Below are 19,150 nucleotides of genomic sequence, written 5' to 3'. Positions count from 1 at the left end.
TTCTAAATATGGTGCATCCATGGTGTCGTAAGGATGGCACTATGAAAAGTGATGCATCGCTGTTTTTGCCCAGCGATTTGTCACTTTTCATAAATGGGGCTCCTAATTTTTATGGCACTATGGTCTATTGGAGCCTTTTTTTGATTTGGTGGAAATCTGTTAAGTGGATTTAGAGATATAAGGCAAAAAGTAAGGCACTGATTCACATGTCAGAGGTTTGTGAACCATGTTGATGGTACGCAAATGTAAATGATGTGCAAACACTTGCGAAAAGTGTGAACTTAGAATAAGTTTGTGAACAGAACACAGCGTATACTTAGCATTCATATAAAACATTCTTCAAAACATATGCTTGGTACACATAATGCACAGGACATGCCCACACACTACATAAAATACACACCTGACACACTTTTGATACACAAACTTCGTGGTAAATACAATATATACGATACACATATCAACACATATGACTAAGAAACACGCTCCACTACACTGAATACATACATTGTAATCGAATTACATGCCAAACTGTTGTTAAACCCTCAAGGGCTCGGTCAAACATGCCTGCACTGTCAGCTAACCCTATCGAACAGTTCAGTTAAAGGCCGGCAAACGTACAGATATTCCACTACATAGGGCCTGATTATGATGCGGTTAGGAAAGCATTCCCACAGAATCGGTTTGGGAATGGTTTCAGACCGACTCGGATCGGGAGAGTCCGACCGACAGATTACGATGCATCCGGATGCTTCGAGATACGATTTGGTTGGACTACCATTGACTTCAATGAGAGCTCATGTTCCGAGCAAATTCTAGGATCCCATTGAAGAAAGGGGTGGCTAGGGAAAATCGGGCACCCTGTGGCTGGCACCCCCTGGTGCCTGCCACTCTGTGCATGGCTGGTAAGGGGGGACTCATGGGTACCCGCACAGGCTCGATTGGGAACGCTATGGGAGCAGGGGGCCTGCTATGTGCCCCCAAAGTCTGATTCTGACTGCCAATTCAAGTCCAATGGTATGATTAGGAAAGGCTGTATGAATCCAGCATCATAATCAGTCACTCAGAAACGCGGCCCGTAGAGACATACGATTCTGCTCCGTACGGTTCAGTCTTTCCAAATGCTGTCGGGTTTGGATTGAAATATTCCGAACACCTAACTTGCATCGTAATCGGTCAGTTGGAAACCTTTCTGATTCGGTCGGAAAGACATGTTCCCGATCTGATTTGGAGGGAGCAAATGCCGTTAGGAGGCCTTCCTAACCACATCTTAATCGGGCCCTTAGTCTATGCCCATTTCCAAGACATTTAAAATGACACTCATTAATACTCACTCGCTAATCAAGAATTTCTTGGCTTTTTTTGATTGTCTTGAGGCCAACTCATTGGACATGGCCTTCATTACGGAGACCTGGGTGGATGCCTTCTCTGGTCCCAATCTCGCTACAGATATGCCAAAGGGATTAAATATTACTAGGCTTGACAAGATAGGTAGAAAGAGAGGAGGGTTAGCTATCGTCTATAGGGAACAGTTCACAGTTTCCACTGGTCCATTAGAAGATATCTCTAAATGCGTAGCATTAGCCTTTAAAAAATATCACTCAGCCATCATTACGCATTTAATGGGGTGCTGATCTATAGACCCCCAATACCAGAGCAGGTTTTCTGGACAATAATAGTCAGCTTCTTGACTTTAAGATCAATTCCCTGGATTTTATTATTCTAGAGAATTTTCATTCTGAGAATCCCCTAGATGGTGATACAATCCTTCTCTCCGATTTTATGAAAAGCGGAGGACTAATTCAACTCATAAAGGCTCCTACGCATAATGCAGGCCACACCTTAGCTGGATTTTTTTCTGACAACCCCAACCTTTCTGTGACGTCCATCCTGCCATTGGTAGGGTCTGACCACTGTGTGGTCATGTTTTCACTAAACGTAGAAAGTGTGGTATCATCTGAAGTTTCTCAAACATCTAAAACTTGCAGTAGACTTTGCACAAAATTACTCCAGATGCTCTTAAGCAATGGCTGGTTGAATCCAAGCCAGAATTCCCCCAGGACCTGGAGTCGGCTACTTCAGACTTTCATAATTGGATCCTCTTCAATCTTAACAGGCTGACCCCTTTTAAGGTCACTAAGAGCAGGTCCTCACGGACTGAGCCGTGGTTTGATGATAGTCTTAGAAGTCTGAAACAAGCATGTTGTAAGCGGTAAGGAAAATGTTGAGTGCATTACGATTCTGCTGACAAAACATCTTATAAAAAGGCCCTCCAGACATAAAAAATAGCAATCTCTAATGCTAAAGTTAGCTACTTCACAGCTAAAATACAGGCTTCTGTTAATGTCCCTAAAGAACTCTATAAGACAGTTCGTAAGTTAAGTAGATTGCTTGAACATGTTAATGATGATATAAAGGCTTCTGTAATTCCTTAGCTAAATCCCTTCTTGAATAAGGTTGAACGGGTCTTCAATCCTTTTATCACTTGTCACCCAATTGAGACCCATCATCAAGGAATGGCTTCTACATCTTTCGTTTCGATGTAGTAAATCTTCCTCCAATCTCCCTTTTGGTGGATGACCATATAGGGGATGATCCTTACGATCTCCCTGAATGTGCTACGATAGCCATTCAATCTTCTGAAGGTCCTTATAGTTTGAATGAGTTTAGTTCCTTGGAAGCAGACTCGATACAGACCTTGGTAAATCTGTCTAAGTCTGGCACACCATTCGACACATGTCACCCTAATGTTCTGCATCCTGTATCCGGGACTATAGCACATTATCTTAACGACGTCTTTAATAAGAAGGATACTTTCCCAAGGGATGGAAAAGGGCATCCATTCTACCATTACTAAAGAAACCCAACCTTAACGCTAAGGACCCAAATAACTACAGGCCAATCACTCACCTAACCTTTCCTGCAAAACTAGTAGAGAAAGCCATAAATTCAGAATTATCCTATTTCATTTCGAATAATGACCTTCTAGATTCAACTCAATACAGCTTTAGAAGTGAGCATAGCACCGAATCCACTGTGGTCACGGTGTCGGAGGAAATTAGGCTAACCATTGATAAGGGTGGGTGGCTACCTTGATTTTATTAGATATATCCGTAGCCTTTGACACGGTAAGCCACACCATCTTCATTGACCGTCTCACAGCATTAGGGATTTGGGGCAAGGCCCTAAATCTCCTGTCTTCCTTTCTCTCAGACAGAGAGCAGTTTCTCCAGATTAACGGGTTTAGGTCCAAGGCTTTCTCGCTTCCATGTGAAGTTCCGCAGGGATCTTCTCTAAGCCCCACACTATTTAATAGCTATGTATCATCATTAGCCAGGCTCATTAAGACATTTAGGTTTTCAGCGGTTTCTACACCGATGAAATGCAGATTGTGGTATCACTGGCTAGCAACCTGGAAATAACAGCTCTTAGATTCAAGGACTGTATGCGACCAGTGGGGAACTGGATGTCAGAAAAAGTTCTTAAATTGAATATGGGTAAGACAGAGGTTCTCCTGTTTGTGAAGGACAGGTCCTTTTGGTCACCAATGTGGTGGAGAACTCTCCCTCTGGTAGCAAAGGTAAAAAACCTAGGAGTCTATTTTGATGATAAACTCTCCTTTAAATGTTAGATCAATACCATAACGTCCTCCTGCTTTCTAACCATAAATCTCCTCCGGAAAGTCTTACCTTTCATTCCTTTGGGTATGCAGAAATCTGTAATTTCCGCTCTAATGTTATCGAAACTTGATTATTGCAGTGCCTTGGTTCTAAACATCAAGACCAAAGGCCTCAATAAACTGCAGGTTTTGCAAAATGCAGCCGCTCCACTGCTGCTTGCAATTCTGAAATTCCAATCAGTATCTCAGCTCTTACCACAATTGCACTGACTCCCTATAAAAAAACGGATTCATTTTAAGTCACTTGGCATTGCCATAGCACAGATTATTTTAAACATAAATTCTGCCGATATGTTCCTCTAGGACATTTCAGATCTTCATCGGCTCTTAACTAGGCCTGGGCGGTAAATTCCGTTCCGCTCGCAGAATTTGCGTAATTTGGGTAATTTCCCGTTCCGCGGAGAACGCGGAATTGCCCACAATTCTGCATTCCGCGGCTTCACGGAATTTTTTGCTTGTTCGCGTTCTCAAAATGCGTGTTGGCAAGATATTTTCCCCCGAGCACGCAAACAGCGATCGCAAACAGGAAAAAGCATGGCGAACAAGCAATTCCGCGTGTTTGCGGAATTTCTGCATGTTCGCAGAGATTTTTTACCGTTTCGCGGAGCTTTGCGTAGCGCGACTACACAATTCCGCCCACCCTTACTCTTAACCTCGTGATTCCCGAAACTAAAACAGCTAGCTGGGGTGGAAGGAGTTTAATAGTCGGAACAGCCAGACTCTGGAACTCTCTCCCAATTTCTCTTAAGATCAAAACAGACCTTTTGTCTTTTCGGAAATCTTTAAAAACCTGGTTGTTCAATAACTAAATCTCTGTTTCTGAATCCACCCCTTGGTTCAGATTCTCGGGCGCCTAGACAGCTCTGGGTAGTAGTGTGCAGTATAAATTCTCATTTCAAACAGTCATCCATGCAATACATAACTTTCTACAGACACTTGAAAGACACATACTTCTTATGAAACACATACTCATAAAACACAAATAATCTTTATTGCATATACTCTCAGAATTATATAGACACCTAACACACCTGATGGATACACACACTCTACTCAATGCAGCACACGTTGTACAAAGTCTATGCGATATCGATGCATCATTCCTGCCTCCAGCCTCCATACTCCTGACCCGACACACTCTTGACAGACACTCACTCCTTGCATGCATACCCATAAGACAAACACACTATTGACACTCTGAATATTATATATGCCTGAATACATGGTGGAATCAAATATTACATGACACCCGATATACACACTCCACTTGAGGCACACACAATGCAGATGCCAGCTTATACACGGATAACACATTCAGACACTTTGCAGACACGTTAAATTTCTTTAAACTTCATAATTACATATTATGAATGGGGTGTGTCAGGGGATTTTAAGCAAGAGCCGGGCAGCAGCGTTTTGCACCAACTGAAGTCTCTTGAGTTGTTACAGAGCAAGACCCCAATATAGTGCATTTGCGTAGTCCAGCCGATATGTTGTAAGGGCATGGATTACAGTCTTCTGGCAAGAGACTGGAAGCGGGAACAGAAATTTCCTCAGGAGCAGAAGGAGACCGAAAAAAGCCTGACAACACTCTCTGTCTGGGGTTTGAAAGACAAGTTGTTATCGAACTTCATTCTAAGGTTCTGTACCACTGTGGTCGGGGTCGGAGGAGAAGGGGCAGAGCTAGGCCATATCCCACCGTTCCAAAGTGGGGGATGGGGAAGCAAAAGCCAGCCCATCCGTTCTACTTGTGTTGCACTGGAGGTTACTCTGGCACATCCACTGGAGTACTGCAAATTCAATGACCACGCATTTCAATGAGCAGATACCCTTCTCGAGACATAGAACCTTTCACCAGCATTTCAGTTTGCATGTCCCCCTTCGTGGCACAGGACCCCCTTCTTGGGAAATCCCTGAAAGTGTATCCCTCTCCAGACACAAACCTCTCTTCCCAGCATTTCAATTCACAGGTACCCCTCTCCAGACAGAGAACCCCCCTCCCAGCATTTCAATGAATGGGTGTCACTCTCTAGACACAGAACATCCTCCCAGTATTTCAATTAACAGGTGTTCTTCTACAAACCCAAAACTCCCCTCACAGCATTTCTATGAGTGGATACCCCTCACAGTGTTTGAATGGGTGTTTACCCCTCTTCAAACACATAACTCTCCTCCCATCATTTAAATGAATGGTTATCCGTCTCCAAATACAGAATCCTTCGCCCAACATGTCAATGAATGGATCCTTCTCCAGGCACTGGATCCCCCTTCCAGCATATCGATGAGTGGCACCACTCTCCAGACACAGAACTCTTTCCACAGGATTTCAATAACCAGGTACCCCTCTTCAGACACAGAACCCCCCTCCAGCATTTCAATGAACAGGTGTTCTCCAGAAACAGAACTCTCCTCGCAGCATTTCTATGAGTGGGTACCCCTCACAGTGTTTCAATGAGTGTTTACCCCTCTCCAGACACAGAACTATCCTACTATCATTTAAATGAATGGATATCCATCTCCAGATACAGAACCCTTTGCGCAACATGTCAATGAATGGGTCCTTCTCCAAACACAGAACCCTCCTCCCAGCATCTGCATGAGTGGGTATCCTTCCGCAAACACAAAAACCTCCTCAAAACATTTGAATGAGTGGGTACTGCTCCCAGTGTTTCAATAAATGGGTACCCCTTGCCAGACACACAACCCTCTTCCCAGCATCTGAATGAGTGGCTGCCCTTCCCAGTGCTTCAATGAGTGGGTACCCCTCTCCAGACACAGAACCCTCCTCCCAGCATTTCAGTGAGTGGGTACCCCTCTCCAGACACAAACCTCTCCACCCAGCATTTAAATGAAAGGGTATCCTTCTTCAGACATAGAAATCTTCCCCCAGCATTTTAATGGGCATGTGTCCATCACTAGCCACAGAACCCTCCTCCCAGCATTTCAATGAGCAGGTACCCCTCTCCAGATACTGAACACTCCTCCGAACATTCCAATGGATGGGTCCCACTTCAGGCACTAGACCCTCCTTCAAGCACTTCATTGAGTGGGCACCACTGAGCACACACAGAACTCTCGTCCTAGCATTTAAATCAATGGTTATCCCTCTCTCCAGACACAGAAACCTCCTAAAAACATCTGAATGCTTGAGTACCCCTGCCAATGTTTCAATAAGCCGGTAGCCCTCTCCAGACACAGAACGCCCCTCCCAGCATCTGAATGATTGGGTACCCCTCTCCAAACACAGAAACCTCCTCCCAGCATTTAAATGAGTCAATACCCCTCCCGTTATTTCAATGAGTAGGCACCCCACTCCAGAAATACAACCCTTTTCCCAGCATCTGAATATGTGGGTACCCCTCCCAGTGTTTCAAGGAGTGGGAACCCCTCTAGAGACATATAACCCTCCTCCCAGCATTTTGATGTGTGGTGATCACTCTCTAGACACAGGACCCTCCTCCCAGCATTTTAATGAGTGGGTACCCCTCTCTAGACAAGAACCCTCCTCCCAGCAATTCAATGAGCAGGTACATCTTATCCGACACACAACCCACTTCCTAGCATCTGAATGTGTGGGTACCCCTCTCAGTGTTTCAATCAGTGTGCACCCCTCTCCAGACACAAACCCCCCTTCCAGCATTTCAGTGAATGTGTACCCCTCTCCAGACACTGGACCTCAATCCTAGCATTTCCATGAAAAGCACCATTTGGTAAACACTGAACAATCCCCTCAAGTCAACATGTGCAGGCACAGAAACTTGCTTCCAGCACTATAAATGAAAGGCACCCATGTTCAATCACCGACCCCCTCCTTCCAGCATTTCAATTAGTGGGTACCCCTTTCTAGGCAAGAACCCTAAATCCACAATTTCAGTAAGTGGGTACACCTCTCCAGACAAGAACCTATGTCCCAGCATTTCAATGAGTGGGTACCCCTCTGCAGAGAATAACCACTGCCACAGATTTTCAATGAGCGGGTACCCCTCTCCAGACAATAACCACTGTCACAGAATTTCAAAGAGTGGGTACCCCTCTCCAGACAAGAACCCTCATTCCTGCATTTCACTGAGTGCGTGCCCCTCTCCAGACAAGAACCCTCCTCTGAGCATTTCAATGAGTGTGTACCCCTCTCCAGACAAGAACCCCTACCCAGCATTTCAAAGACCAGGTACCCCTGTTGAGACAAAAACCCCTGTCCCAGCATTCCAATGAGCAGGTATACCTCTCTAGAAAAGAAACTCTGTCCCAGTATTTCAATGATTGGATACACCTCCCTAGACAACAACCCCTGTCCCAACATTTCAATGAGTGGTTACATCTCTCTAGATAAGAATACCTGTCCCAGCATTTCAATGAGTGGGTACCCCTCTCCAGAAAAGAACACCTGCACCAAAATGTCAGAGTGGTTACACTTCCCTAGACAAGAACCCCTGTCTCAGCATTTTAATGAGTGGGTACCCCTCTCCAGACCGGAACCCCTGTCCCAGCATTTCAATGAGCGAGTGCCCCTTTCCAGACAAGAACCCCTGCCCCAGCATTTCAGTAAGCAGGTACCCCTCTCTAGACAAGAACCCGTCTCTCAGCATTTTAATGAGTGGGGACCCCTCTCCAGACAAGAACACCTGTCCCAGCATTTCAATGAGCAGGTACACCTCTCCAGACAAGAACCCCTGTCACAGCATTTCAGTGAGTGGGTACACCTCTCAAGACAAGAACCCCCATCCTAGCATTTCACCGAGTGGGCACACCTCTTGAGACAGGAACCTATATCCCAGCATTTCAATGAGTGGGTACCCCTCTCTAGACAAGAACCACTGTCCCAGCATTTCAGTAAGTGGGTACACCTCTCCAGAGAAGAACCTGAGTCCCAGCATTTCAATGAGTGAGTACCTCTCTGCAGACAAGAACCCCTGACCTAGCATTTCAATGAGTGGGTACCCCCCTCTAGAGAAGAAACCCTGGGCCAGCATGTCAGTGAGTGGGTGCCTCTGCCCCAGTATTTCAATGAGTGGGTACTCCTCTCTATACAGGAATCCCTGTCCCAGGATTTCAGTAAGCGGGTACCCCTCCCGGACAAGTGCCCCTGTCCCAGCATTTCAATGAGCGGGTACCCCTCTCCAGACAAGGTCCCCTGTCCCAGCATTTCAGTGAGTGGGTACCCCTCTCTAGACAAGAATCCGTCTCCCAACATTTCAATGAGTAGGAACCCCTCTCTAGAGAAGAACCCCTGTTCCAGCATTTCAATGAGTGGTTACATCTCTCTAGATAGAATCCCTGTCTCAGCATTTCAATGAGTGGGTACCCCTCTCCAGAAAAGAACTCCTATCCCAAAATGTCAATGAGTGGTTACACCTCTCTATACAAGAACCCCTGTCTCCGCATTTCAATGAGTGGGTACTCCTCTCCAGACCGGAACACCTGTCCCAGCATTTTAATGAGCGAGTACCCCTTTCCAGACAAGAACCCCTGCCCCAGCATTTCAGTAAGCAGGTACCCCTCTCTAGACAAGAACCCGTATCTCAGCATTTTAATGAGTGGGTACCCCTCTCCAGACAAGAACACATGTCCCAGTATTTCAATGAGCGGGTACCCCTCTCCAGACAATTACCCCTGTCCTGGCATTTAAATGAGAGGGTACAACTCTGCAGACAAGAACCACTATCCCAGCATTTCAGTGAGAGTGTACACCTCTCAAGACAAGAACCCCCATCCTAGCATTTCAATGAGTGGGTACTCATCTCTAGACAAGAACCACTGTTCCAGCATTTCAATGAGGGGTTACCCCTCTATAGACAAGAGCCCATGTCCCAGCATTTCAATTAGTGGGTACCCCTCTCAAGACAGAAACCCCTGTCCCAGCATTTCAATGAGTGAATATCCCTCTGCAGACAAGAACCCCTGACCTAGCATTTCAATGAGTGGGTACCCCCCTGTAGAGAAGAACCCCTGGCCCAGCATGTCAGTGAGTGGGTGCCCCTCTCCAGATATTTAAATGAGTGGGTTCAACTCTCCAGACAAGTACCCCTGTCACAGTATGTCAATGAATGGGTACTCCTCTCTATACAGGAATCCCTGTCCCAGGATTTCAGTAAGCGGGTACCCGTCTCCGTAAAAGTGCCCCTGTCCCAGCATTTCAATGAGCGGTTACCCCTCTCCAGACACGGTCCCCTGTCCCAGCATTTCAGTCAGTGGGTACCCCTCTCTAGACAAGAATCCGTCTCCCAACATTTCAATGAGTGGGAACCCCTCTCTTGAGAAGAACCCTTGTCCCAGCATTTCAGTGAGTGGGTACACCTCTCTAGACAAGAACCCCTGTCCCAGCATTTCAGTGAGAGGGTAGCCTTCTCTGAACAAGAACCCGTCTCCCAACATTTCAGTGAGCGGGTACCCCTCTCTAGAGAAGAACCCCTGTCCCAGCATTTCAGTGAGTGGGTACACCTCTCTAGACAAGGACCCCTGTCCCAGCATTTCAGTGAGTGGGTACACCTCTCTAGACAAGAACCCCAGTCTCAGCATTTCAATGAGTGAGAAACCCTCATCCTAGCATTTCACTGAGTGGGTACATCTCTCGAGACAGGAACCTCTATACCAGCATTTGAATGGGTGGTTACCCCTCTCTAGATAAGAACCACTGTCCCAGCATTTCACCCAGTGGGTACACCTCTCTAACAGGACCTCCTATCCCAGCATTTCAATGAGTGGGTGCACCTCTCGAGACAGGAACCCCTGTCCCAGCATTTCAACAAGTGGGTGCCCCTCTTTAGACAGGAACCCCTAACCCAGCATTTCACTGGGTGGGTACACCTCGTTTGACTGGAACCCAGTCCCAGCATTTCTATGAGTACCCCATGCCAGAAACTGAACCCACCTTGCAGCATTTTTAATCCACAGGTACATCTTCCCAGACAACCCACCTTATTAGACACTGTAGCCCGTTTCTCTAACTAGGTTTCGCTCCACAGTTATGGAATCTTCCTCCCAGCAGTTTGTAAAACAACTGAATGAATATGTATCCCTCTGCAGGTACTGAACTTTACTCCCAGCATTTATAAAACAATCCACTGAAGGGATCTCTCCGCAGACACTGCACTTCCAGCTCATCATTAAATATTACTTTCAGGTCAACGTGTGTTTGGTCATACAAATAAAGCTGTGTTGCTTTGTACTGCCTTGTATTCCAGCAAACAGACACCCCTTTTCAGAGGTAGAACACTTGTCGTGATTCTATAAAGTATTACATTCAACAGGTACCGTTCTGAAGACACAGACCCCAGAAGACATTGGAAAGAGCAGGTTTCTCGGTGCATACACACTACTGTCTCATTAGAACGCCCTGTACGACACTGCAATAAATCTACTTAAAACTTACCCGTCCTCCCAGAATTTCAGTCCACACTCACCTGTCTGCGGACCTAGGACCCTGCCTCCAGGCGCACACCATGCTTCCAACACAACCCATCCTTGTCACGCTTCATAGAGCACAGTAATGTACGCGCACCTCTTCGCAGACAGCCCACTTTCTCAGAGCATGCTTCAAAGCACTGAAATCAATCGCTGTCCTCCCGTAGACACAGAACCATCCTCCTGGGGAGTCAATAAAAGGAAACTCCTATGCTAACACTGAACCCTCCTGCCATTATTTCAGGGCACAGGCCCCCCTCGCAAGACACAGAACCCTCTTATCAATATTTCAATGTAGAGACACCTCTCGCAAGACACAGAACCCTCTTAACATTATTTCAATGTAGAGACGCAACTCTCCAGACACAGAACCCTCTGAACATTATTTCACTGTGGAGACACCTCTCTCAAGGCACAGAACCCCCTTATCATTATTTCAATGTAGAGACACCCCTCTCCAGACACAGAACCCCCTTATCATTATTTCAATGTAGAGACGCAACTCTCCAGACACAGAACCCTCTGAACATTATTTCAATGTAGAGACACCTCTCGCAAGACACAAAACCCTCTTAACATTATTTCAATGTAGAGACGCAACTCTCCAGACACAGAACCCTCTGAACATTATTTCACTGTGGAGACACCTCTCGCAAGACACAAAACCCCCTTAACATTATTTCAATGTAGAGACACCCCTCTCCAGACACAGAACCCTCTTGTCATTATTTCAATGTAGAGACACTCCTCTCCAAACTCTGAACCCCCTTATCATTATTTCAATGTAGAGACACCCCTCGAAAGACACAGAACCCTCTTATCATTATTTACCTGTAGAGACACCTCTCTCAAGGCACAGAACCCCCTTATCACTATTTCAATGTCGAGACATCCCTCTCCAAACACAGAACCCCCTTATCATTAATTCAATGTAGATGCACCCCTCTCCAGACACAGAACCCTCTTATCATTATTTTAATGTGTAGACACACATCGCAAGACACAGAACCCTCCCCTCCAGACACAGAACCCCCTTATCATTATTTCAATGTAGAGGCACCCCTCTCTCCAGACACAGAACACTCTTGTCATTTTTTCAATGTAGAGACACCTCTCTCAAGGCACAGAATCACCTTATCATTATTTCAATGTAGAGACACTCCTCTCCAGACACAGAACCCTCTTATCATTATTTCAATGTAGAGACACCTGTCTCCAGACACAGAACCCTCCTGTCATAATGTCATTGTTGTGGCACCCTTCTACAGACACAGAACCCACTTATCATTATTTCACTGTAGAGACACCCCTCGCAAGACACAGAGCCCTCCTCTCCATACACAGAACCCCCTTATCATTATTTCAATTTAGAGGCACCCCTCTCCAGACACAGAACCCTCTTATTATTATTTTAATGTAGAGGCACCTGTCACCAGACACAGAATCCTCCTGTCATAATGTCATTGTTGTGGCACCCCTCTCCAGACACAGAACACTCATCATTATTTCACTGTAGAGACACCCCTCGCAAGACACAGAGCCCTCCTCTCCATACACAGAACCCCCTTATCATTATTTCAATGTAGAGGCACCCCTCTTCAGACACAGAACCCTCTTATCATTATTTCACTGCAGAGACACCTCTCTCAAGGTACAGTACCCCCTTATCATTATTTCAATATAGAGACACTCCTCTCCAGACACAGAACCCTGCTGTAATTATTTCAATGTAGAGACGCCCCTCTCCAGACACAGAACCCTCCTGTCATAATGTCATTGTTGTGGCACCCCTCTCCAGACACAGAACACTCTTATCATTATTTCACTGTAGAGACATCCTTCTCCAGACACAGAACCTACTTATCATTATTTCAATGTAGAGACACCCCTCTCCAGACACAGAATCCTCTTATCTTTATTTCATTGTAGAGACCCCTCTCTCAAGGCACAGAACCCTCTTATCATTATATCAATGTAGAGGTACCCTTGTCAAGACACAGAACCCACTTACTAATATTATTTCATTGTAGAGACACCCCTCTCCAGACCTAGAACGCTCCAGACATTACTTCTTACTTCATTGTAGAGGTACACCTCTCCAGACAGAGAAGCCTCCTCTCGTTATGTCAGTGTACAAACACACCTCTCCAGACACAGAACCCTCCATTCATTATTACATTGTACAGGTACACCTCTCCAGACACAGAACCCTCCATTCATTATTACATTGTACAGGTACACCTCTCCAGACACAGAACCCCCCTCCTCTTCTTATTTAATTGTACAGACACTCCTCTCTAGACACAGAAAACTCTTAATTTTTCAATGTCCAGACATCCCTTTCCAAACACAGACCTCTATTAACAGCATTCCAATGTATAGACATCCGTCTTTAAGCACAGAACCATCTTCTTATTATTTAAATGTACAAGCAACCCTTCTCCAGACACAGACCCCTTTTGTCAGGAGTTCAACAAACGGGCACCACTTTGCAGGCACAGCGCACTTTTCTCTTCATTTCAGTGAACCGGTTCCCTTACAGAACCCTGCTTTCGAGGCACGCGCCCCTCCCAAAAAAATCAAACCACCCTCCCGGCCCTTTTTTAAAGCAGTGTGAATAACATTAATATCTATCCGCAGTCACCGACACCTGGATACCTCGTAATTATACAAAAACATAGGCATATCTGCGATAAACACGTCATCCGAATGGATCGGCTATCTGCAGGGGGGAAATCATCGCAGACAGACAAACACCTGAGCGCAGTTACACAACTCTTCTCCCTGCGGGCACCGGACCAATCAGAATGGACCATGATGAGCATTTAGCTGGAGATGAACCTCTTAACGGAAACCAATAACCCCTTCACTTTGTAAACATTGTAGACGACCGGGCCTTACCTGCAAGTGTCAGTGGTCTGTCCCGAGTTCGGCGGGAGAAGGATTGTGGGATGGCGCTGGCAGAGAGATGCTGAGGCGGCGGGTGTTGTCTCTAAATCGTAGGGTGTATTTCAGGTGACCCGTGGTGGACGTTGGGCGCGGGATGACAGTGCAATCGAGTGGTGTGCACACGGCGCAGCTGCGCTATATTCAGGGAGCGCTGTGGTATTATTGATGGGTGCTGTGGTTGGCTAAAATGATGCTGCACGTGGACAGCTGTGGTGTGCTCAGCACGAGGCGCGTGCAACCAAGGCGTATGGCCAGTGCTGTTGCACCCTCCAGGAATGCGGTGGCACACTAAAGATATGCTGTGGTACAGGCAGCATGTAGGGCTTGAGCTGCTGCGGTCAATCCCAGGGCGCTGCGGTGAACTAAGGGGTTTGTCGCTCAGGAAGCTGTGACGTACCCCTGGTATGCGGTGGGCATTAGGCTGCGTTGAGGACACTTCGGTGTACCCTTTGGGGACGCTGTGGTGCCCTCGGAGGATATTCTTGGGAACTCAATGAACGTTATAATGCACTAGATGTTGCGCTGGCTGCCTGCACTGCTCCCTCGTGGCCTCTCTCAGCCTAAACCCCCAGGCACTTGCGGAGCGCGCGAGCTGCAGCGGCTGCCGGTGCCTTACCCCCGTGTCCGCTTTATAGCTGTCAGGCAGACGGCGGGGAATGTCCAGCGCGCGCGCCCCCTGCCCCCCTCCACCTCCCATGCAGGAGCAGAGGCGGGGCGGACAGACTGCAGCGCGCACGTCCTCCCGGGCGAGCGATGCATTGAAAATCACCCTCCCATAAAGACGCTCCATTTATCGTTTCAAAAAGAGCAAGAACATACCGCACCGCATGAAATTGGCAGCCGTGCCCCAATTTTTATGAGCAACTGCGACGGTGCTCCTCTTTGTCAGTTTTCCTCTGCCTGTCTTTTATTTTTGCATTTTATTACATGCCGGGAGTACATCAATGCATGGTTACGTTTAAAAAGTTTTACCAGATGTCTATTTGGTTCCGTTTCCAAATTCAGTTTTTTTGTGCTGGTTCTCCCAGAAGCGCCAAGAGACCGACATTTGCTGTGAGCACTGTAAAAGTGCAAAACTATTCATCACCTCTGCCGTTTCAGGCCAGTGTGTTCGTTGGATGATCGCGCAACCGCACACCAGGAGGTATAAAGTTGAACGGCTAACCAGGGACAAAAAATTGACATTTTGGAGGACACTTGTGTTACAAAGATTTTCCAAACGTGGTCGCCTTTGCGTTCAGCTGTGTCGTTGCCTTTTGCATCTTCGCATTTGTTGCCTCATTTATAAGGTTATCTATCATACTGCGGTAGGCTGCTAGTTGTCTTTTCTTAAAAGGTAAGACTGCGGTTTGTCCCAGAAGAAACTGCTCTCTGAACCGCTGGAAGCACGTACAGGGTAACAAGAACTTTGCTTAGTGTGCAGAAAAAGAAAACAAATTCCACTGTAAGAAAACCTCACTCGTTAAAGTGCAAATATGTGTTCTTAGATAGGGATCACTCCGCCGAAGACAAGCCCATATTTGGAGCCCCTTTCTGTCAAAATCTAACCAGCCCTGCAGGAGAAGGAAGAGAAACCCCGGCTCCGTCACTCCTAGGTCATTTCTGCTAAATGTGTCCTTCCTCCACGCCCTTTGCTCTTGCTAGATAACTTCAATGGAAAGCAAATAAAGCCACCAGGGAACACAGTCTGCCTAGATCAAGCAAAAAGACCGTCACATGCTTGTCCATGTGCAATTTGGCGCGCCCTGAGATAGAGCAGGGCGTACCACCAGTGAGATCGGATGGAGTCGAGATGTTTCACCATCCACCCAAAATTGATAACCTGCTACCCCTGCTTAATTGGGTTGCTTATCATACGCAGGTGGTGGGCACCCCACACCAGTGCTTTAAATGGGCCGGTACTGAGTACCGGCACTTCTGGTTTTTTTTGCAGTCAGTAAAGGCACTTTTCTGTAGCCAGGGAGAGTTCAGTACCCTGATCCACGGCACGGCAGGTCTTCAGGGGTTTGAAAGGGCTTGTTTCACATTGTGATTAACAGGACAGGATCTCTAGACAGACCCTGCTCTGTCAATCAGGTGCACAGGGACTATTCCGGTTAAAGTGCCATCATGGCATTCATTATGTGTAATGAGTTAATCTGTTTTATTGACATAAACGCATTTCTCGTGTGCTTTAATATGTGCTGCAACTATAAAAAAGTCATTATCTATTATCATATCTTGCCCTTAGCCCCGCCCCTCACCCGGCCCACTTGCCACACTTCTATTTTATTGAGTACCTGCACTTATTTTTTCCCATTTAAAGCTCTGGCCCACACTGATTTTTGTGAATCGGCTCTTATTGTTCATCATCAGAACCACAGCAAGAGAAACAAAGGTAGAATTGAGAGAAAGAATGAAGAAGAGAGAGGTAAGAAAACAGTGACAGAAGGAGGGAATAGGACCCGGAAACGGCAAGATAACGGGACATGCAGTGGAAGGTGGTGGAAGAAAGAACAGTGGCGGCTCCTCTGATAAGGCGAAGGAGAGTCACCTCACTGCTTTTGGGAGAGGAAATAAAGGAAAAATAAAATGATAATAACTGGTTGTTATTATCACTTTATTTGTTCCTGCTGTGGCTTGGTGGGCGTGGCGGGTCTGCTCTGCTCTCGGAGCAGGGGAGGAGTAGTGGCAACCTCCTAAGTGCGCAATGACTGCTTGGCCGGCCCTCTTGGGTTCTCCATGCAGGCTCCATTACAGCCTGCATGGAGAACATGCCCAGGGCCCCATTCCCTGGCTGAGTGCCGAACCAGGGCACTCAGACCAATCACAATGCTGCTTGGCAGCGTTGTGATTGGTCAGGGGAGCCTGGGTGTGTATCCTGGTTCCTGTGAGGCAGAGGGACGTCGAGGGATGACGCGGAGTGGCGAGGATGTAAGGTAAGTTTTTTTCCCTTTACTTTACCCCCTTCTCTCTCCTCACCTCCCAGCCGCTGCCCTGTCAACCCTGATGTGAAATCAAAATAAGGCATCCTTGGGGTTCAGCTGCCCCAGCAGTCCCACTGGCCAAAAATGAGGGGCAGCGCACACCGCTGAAATTGAAATGTTGTAATGCAAGCAGTGTTTAACGTGTGTGCATAAAATGTTCAATGTGAGTGGGTAATGACCATACCCAGCAAAGGTGCTAGAGAAATTAATCAACCAATGCCTCACCGACCACCTCAGCAGCCACCAGCTCCTTGATGCCACACAGTCTGGTTTCAGGCTAACCACTGTAGAGAAACAGCACTCATTTACACCACAGACGACAGCCGTGTGTTCCTTAACTGAGGAGACAAGGCAACCATAATTTTCCTAGACCTCTCATCAGCGTTTGACACAGTCTTACACCCCATCCTCCTCAGGCGCCTGCACGAGATTGGTATCCAAGGACCCGCTTTCCGCTGGATCTGCTCCTTCTTAACAGATAGAACACCAGCTGTCAGCTTGGGACCCTATTTCTCGGAAGCCTGCAAACTCATCTGCGGAGTCCCTCAAGGTTCATCGCTCAGCATCGCCCTCTTCAATGCATACATGATCCCTCTGGCCAGTGTTATCCTCACACACTACATCAACATCCTCTCCTATGCAGATGATACACCCTCATACTCATCCTCTAGGACAAAACCCCCAATACAAGACACAAGTTAACCCCCTGCATGATCGAAATCACTAACTGGATGAAGGCTAACTGCCCCAAGCTCAACACAGGCAATACAAAAGTAGTGATCTTTGGCAAGAACACCTCACTAAGGGACTCCAACTGGTGGCCGGTCAAACTCGGACCCACAATCACAACCAGTACCCACACCAGGAACCTCAGAATAATAATTGGCTGCAAACTGAACATTACTGCACAAGTCAACGCCATCACCACATTCTGCTTCCATACAATGAAGATGCTGAGGAAGATCTTCACATTACTACAATGTAACACCAGAAAAACCATCACTCACATCCTAGTCACCAGCAAGTTCGACTACAGGAACACCTTCAATGCCAGGATCACCAAGCAACTCACCAGAATACTGTAAACCATCCAGAACTCTGCAGCCAGACTCATTTTCAACCTCCCACAAAGAACTCACATCATACCACACCTCAGGGATCTCCACTGGCTCCTGATCACGTGCGCACTCATTTCAAACTCCTCACACATGCATTCAAGACACTCCACAACTCAGGTCCTACCTACCTGAACAGTCACATCTCCTTCCACCAACCATCTAAACACCTGCGCTCTGCAGAACTCCCACTCACACACATCCCATGCTTAGACAGAACCAGATCAGGATGATAACCAGTCTCTAACATCACTCTTAAAGCTTAGAACAACCCCTCTCTCCACATCAGAGCCTCCTCCTCTCTTTTTGAATTCCACAATAAGCCGAAGACCTGTTTTTTCAATTAAGCAACATACCATAGGTAGGGCTAGTCACACGCACCTACTCAGCACCAGGATACCATCATGGGTGATAGTGAACTTTACAAATACATATAACACAACATAAAACATCATAACATAGCATAACATAACATAACATAACATAACATGTATTTATTAATTATTCATGAATTATTGGACTGGTGCATGGAGCTTACAGATGTATAACTAATTTAATTGTTTGAGACTGAATTGTAATTTTAATTACTCATCTTACTGAGCACTTTTATGGTGTCGGACTCTTCAACATTTCTTTTTCATTATCTTCGTTGAGCTATGTGCACAACTATTATGATCTTTGTTTACATATGTTTCTTGAGAAGTTTTATAATGACCTGATAATGCATTACGGTACTGGGAGAGTGCCATATCATATTACAATGTCCAATTCAATTGAAAAATCCTTTTGAACATGCTCCTGCGCATACACTGTTCAATAAGACATTTAATGAGAAAAAAACTCAATCTGACTTTTGCTGCTTTGTTCACCTATACACATGTGAATAATAGAATTCTGTTAAAATTATTGGTTCCAATAGTGGAGGAGGTAAACTAATTTTGTTTTCATTGTACCCATGGCCCAACCTCCCCAACCCTAGAGGGTAAGCTGTTAACCATTGCTATTGCATTCTTAACCTGCAAAAAAACACACAGCTCTTC

The 19,150-nt window shown here is 46.3% G+C and overlaps 1 protein-coding gene across 1 annotated transcript in view; it reads right to left on the bottom strand.

Moving 5' to 3' along the window:
- ADAMTSL2 (ADAMTS like 2) overlaps window positions 1-14,679 on the bottom strand; it is a 238,272-nt gene extending 223,593 nt beyond the window's left edge. Inside the window, exon 1 of the mRNA XM_085612518.1 lies at window positions 14,646-14,679. The gene's annotated coding sequence lies outside the window, so the exon portion shown is untranslated. The remainder of the gene's footprint in view (window positions 1-14,645) is intronic.
- Window positions 14,680-19,150: the final 4,471 nt, after the last annotated feature.

The sequence above is a fragment of the Triturus cristatus genome, chromosome 1_2 (assembly GCF_964204655.1).
Source record: "Triturus cristatus chromosome 1_2, aTriCri1.1, whole genome shotgun sequence".
NCBI lineage: Eukaryota > Metazoa > Chordata > Amphibia > Caudata > Salamandridae > Triturus > Triturus cristatus.
This window is presented reverse-complemented; position numbering and strand designations above follow the sequence as displayed.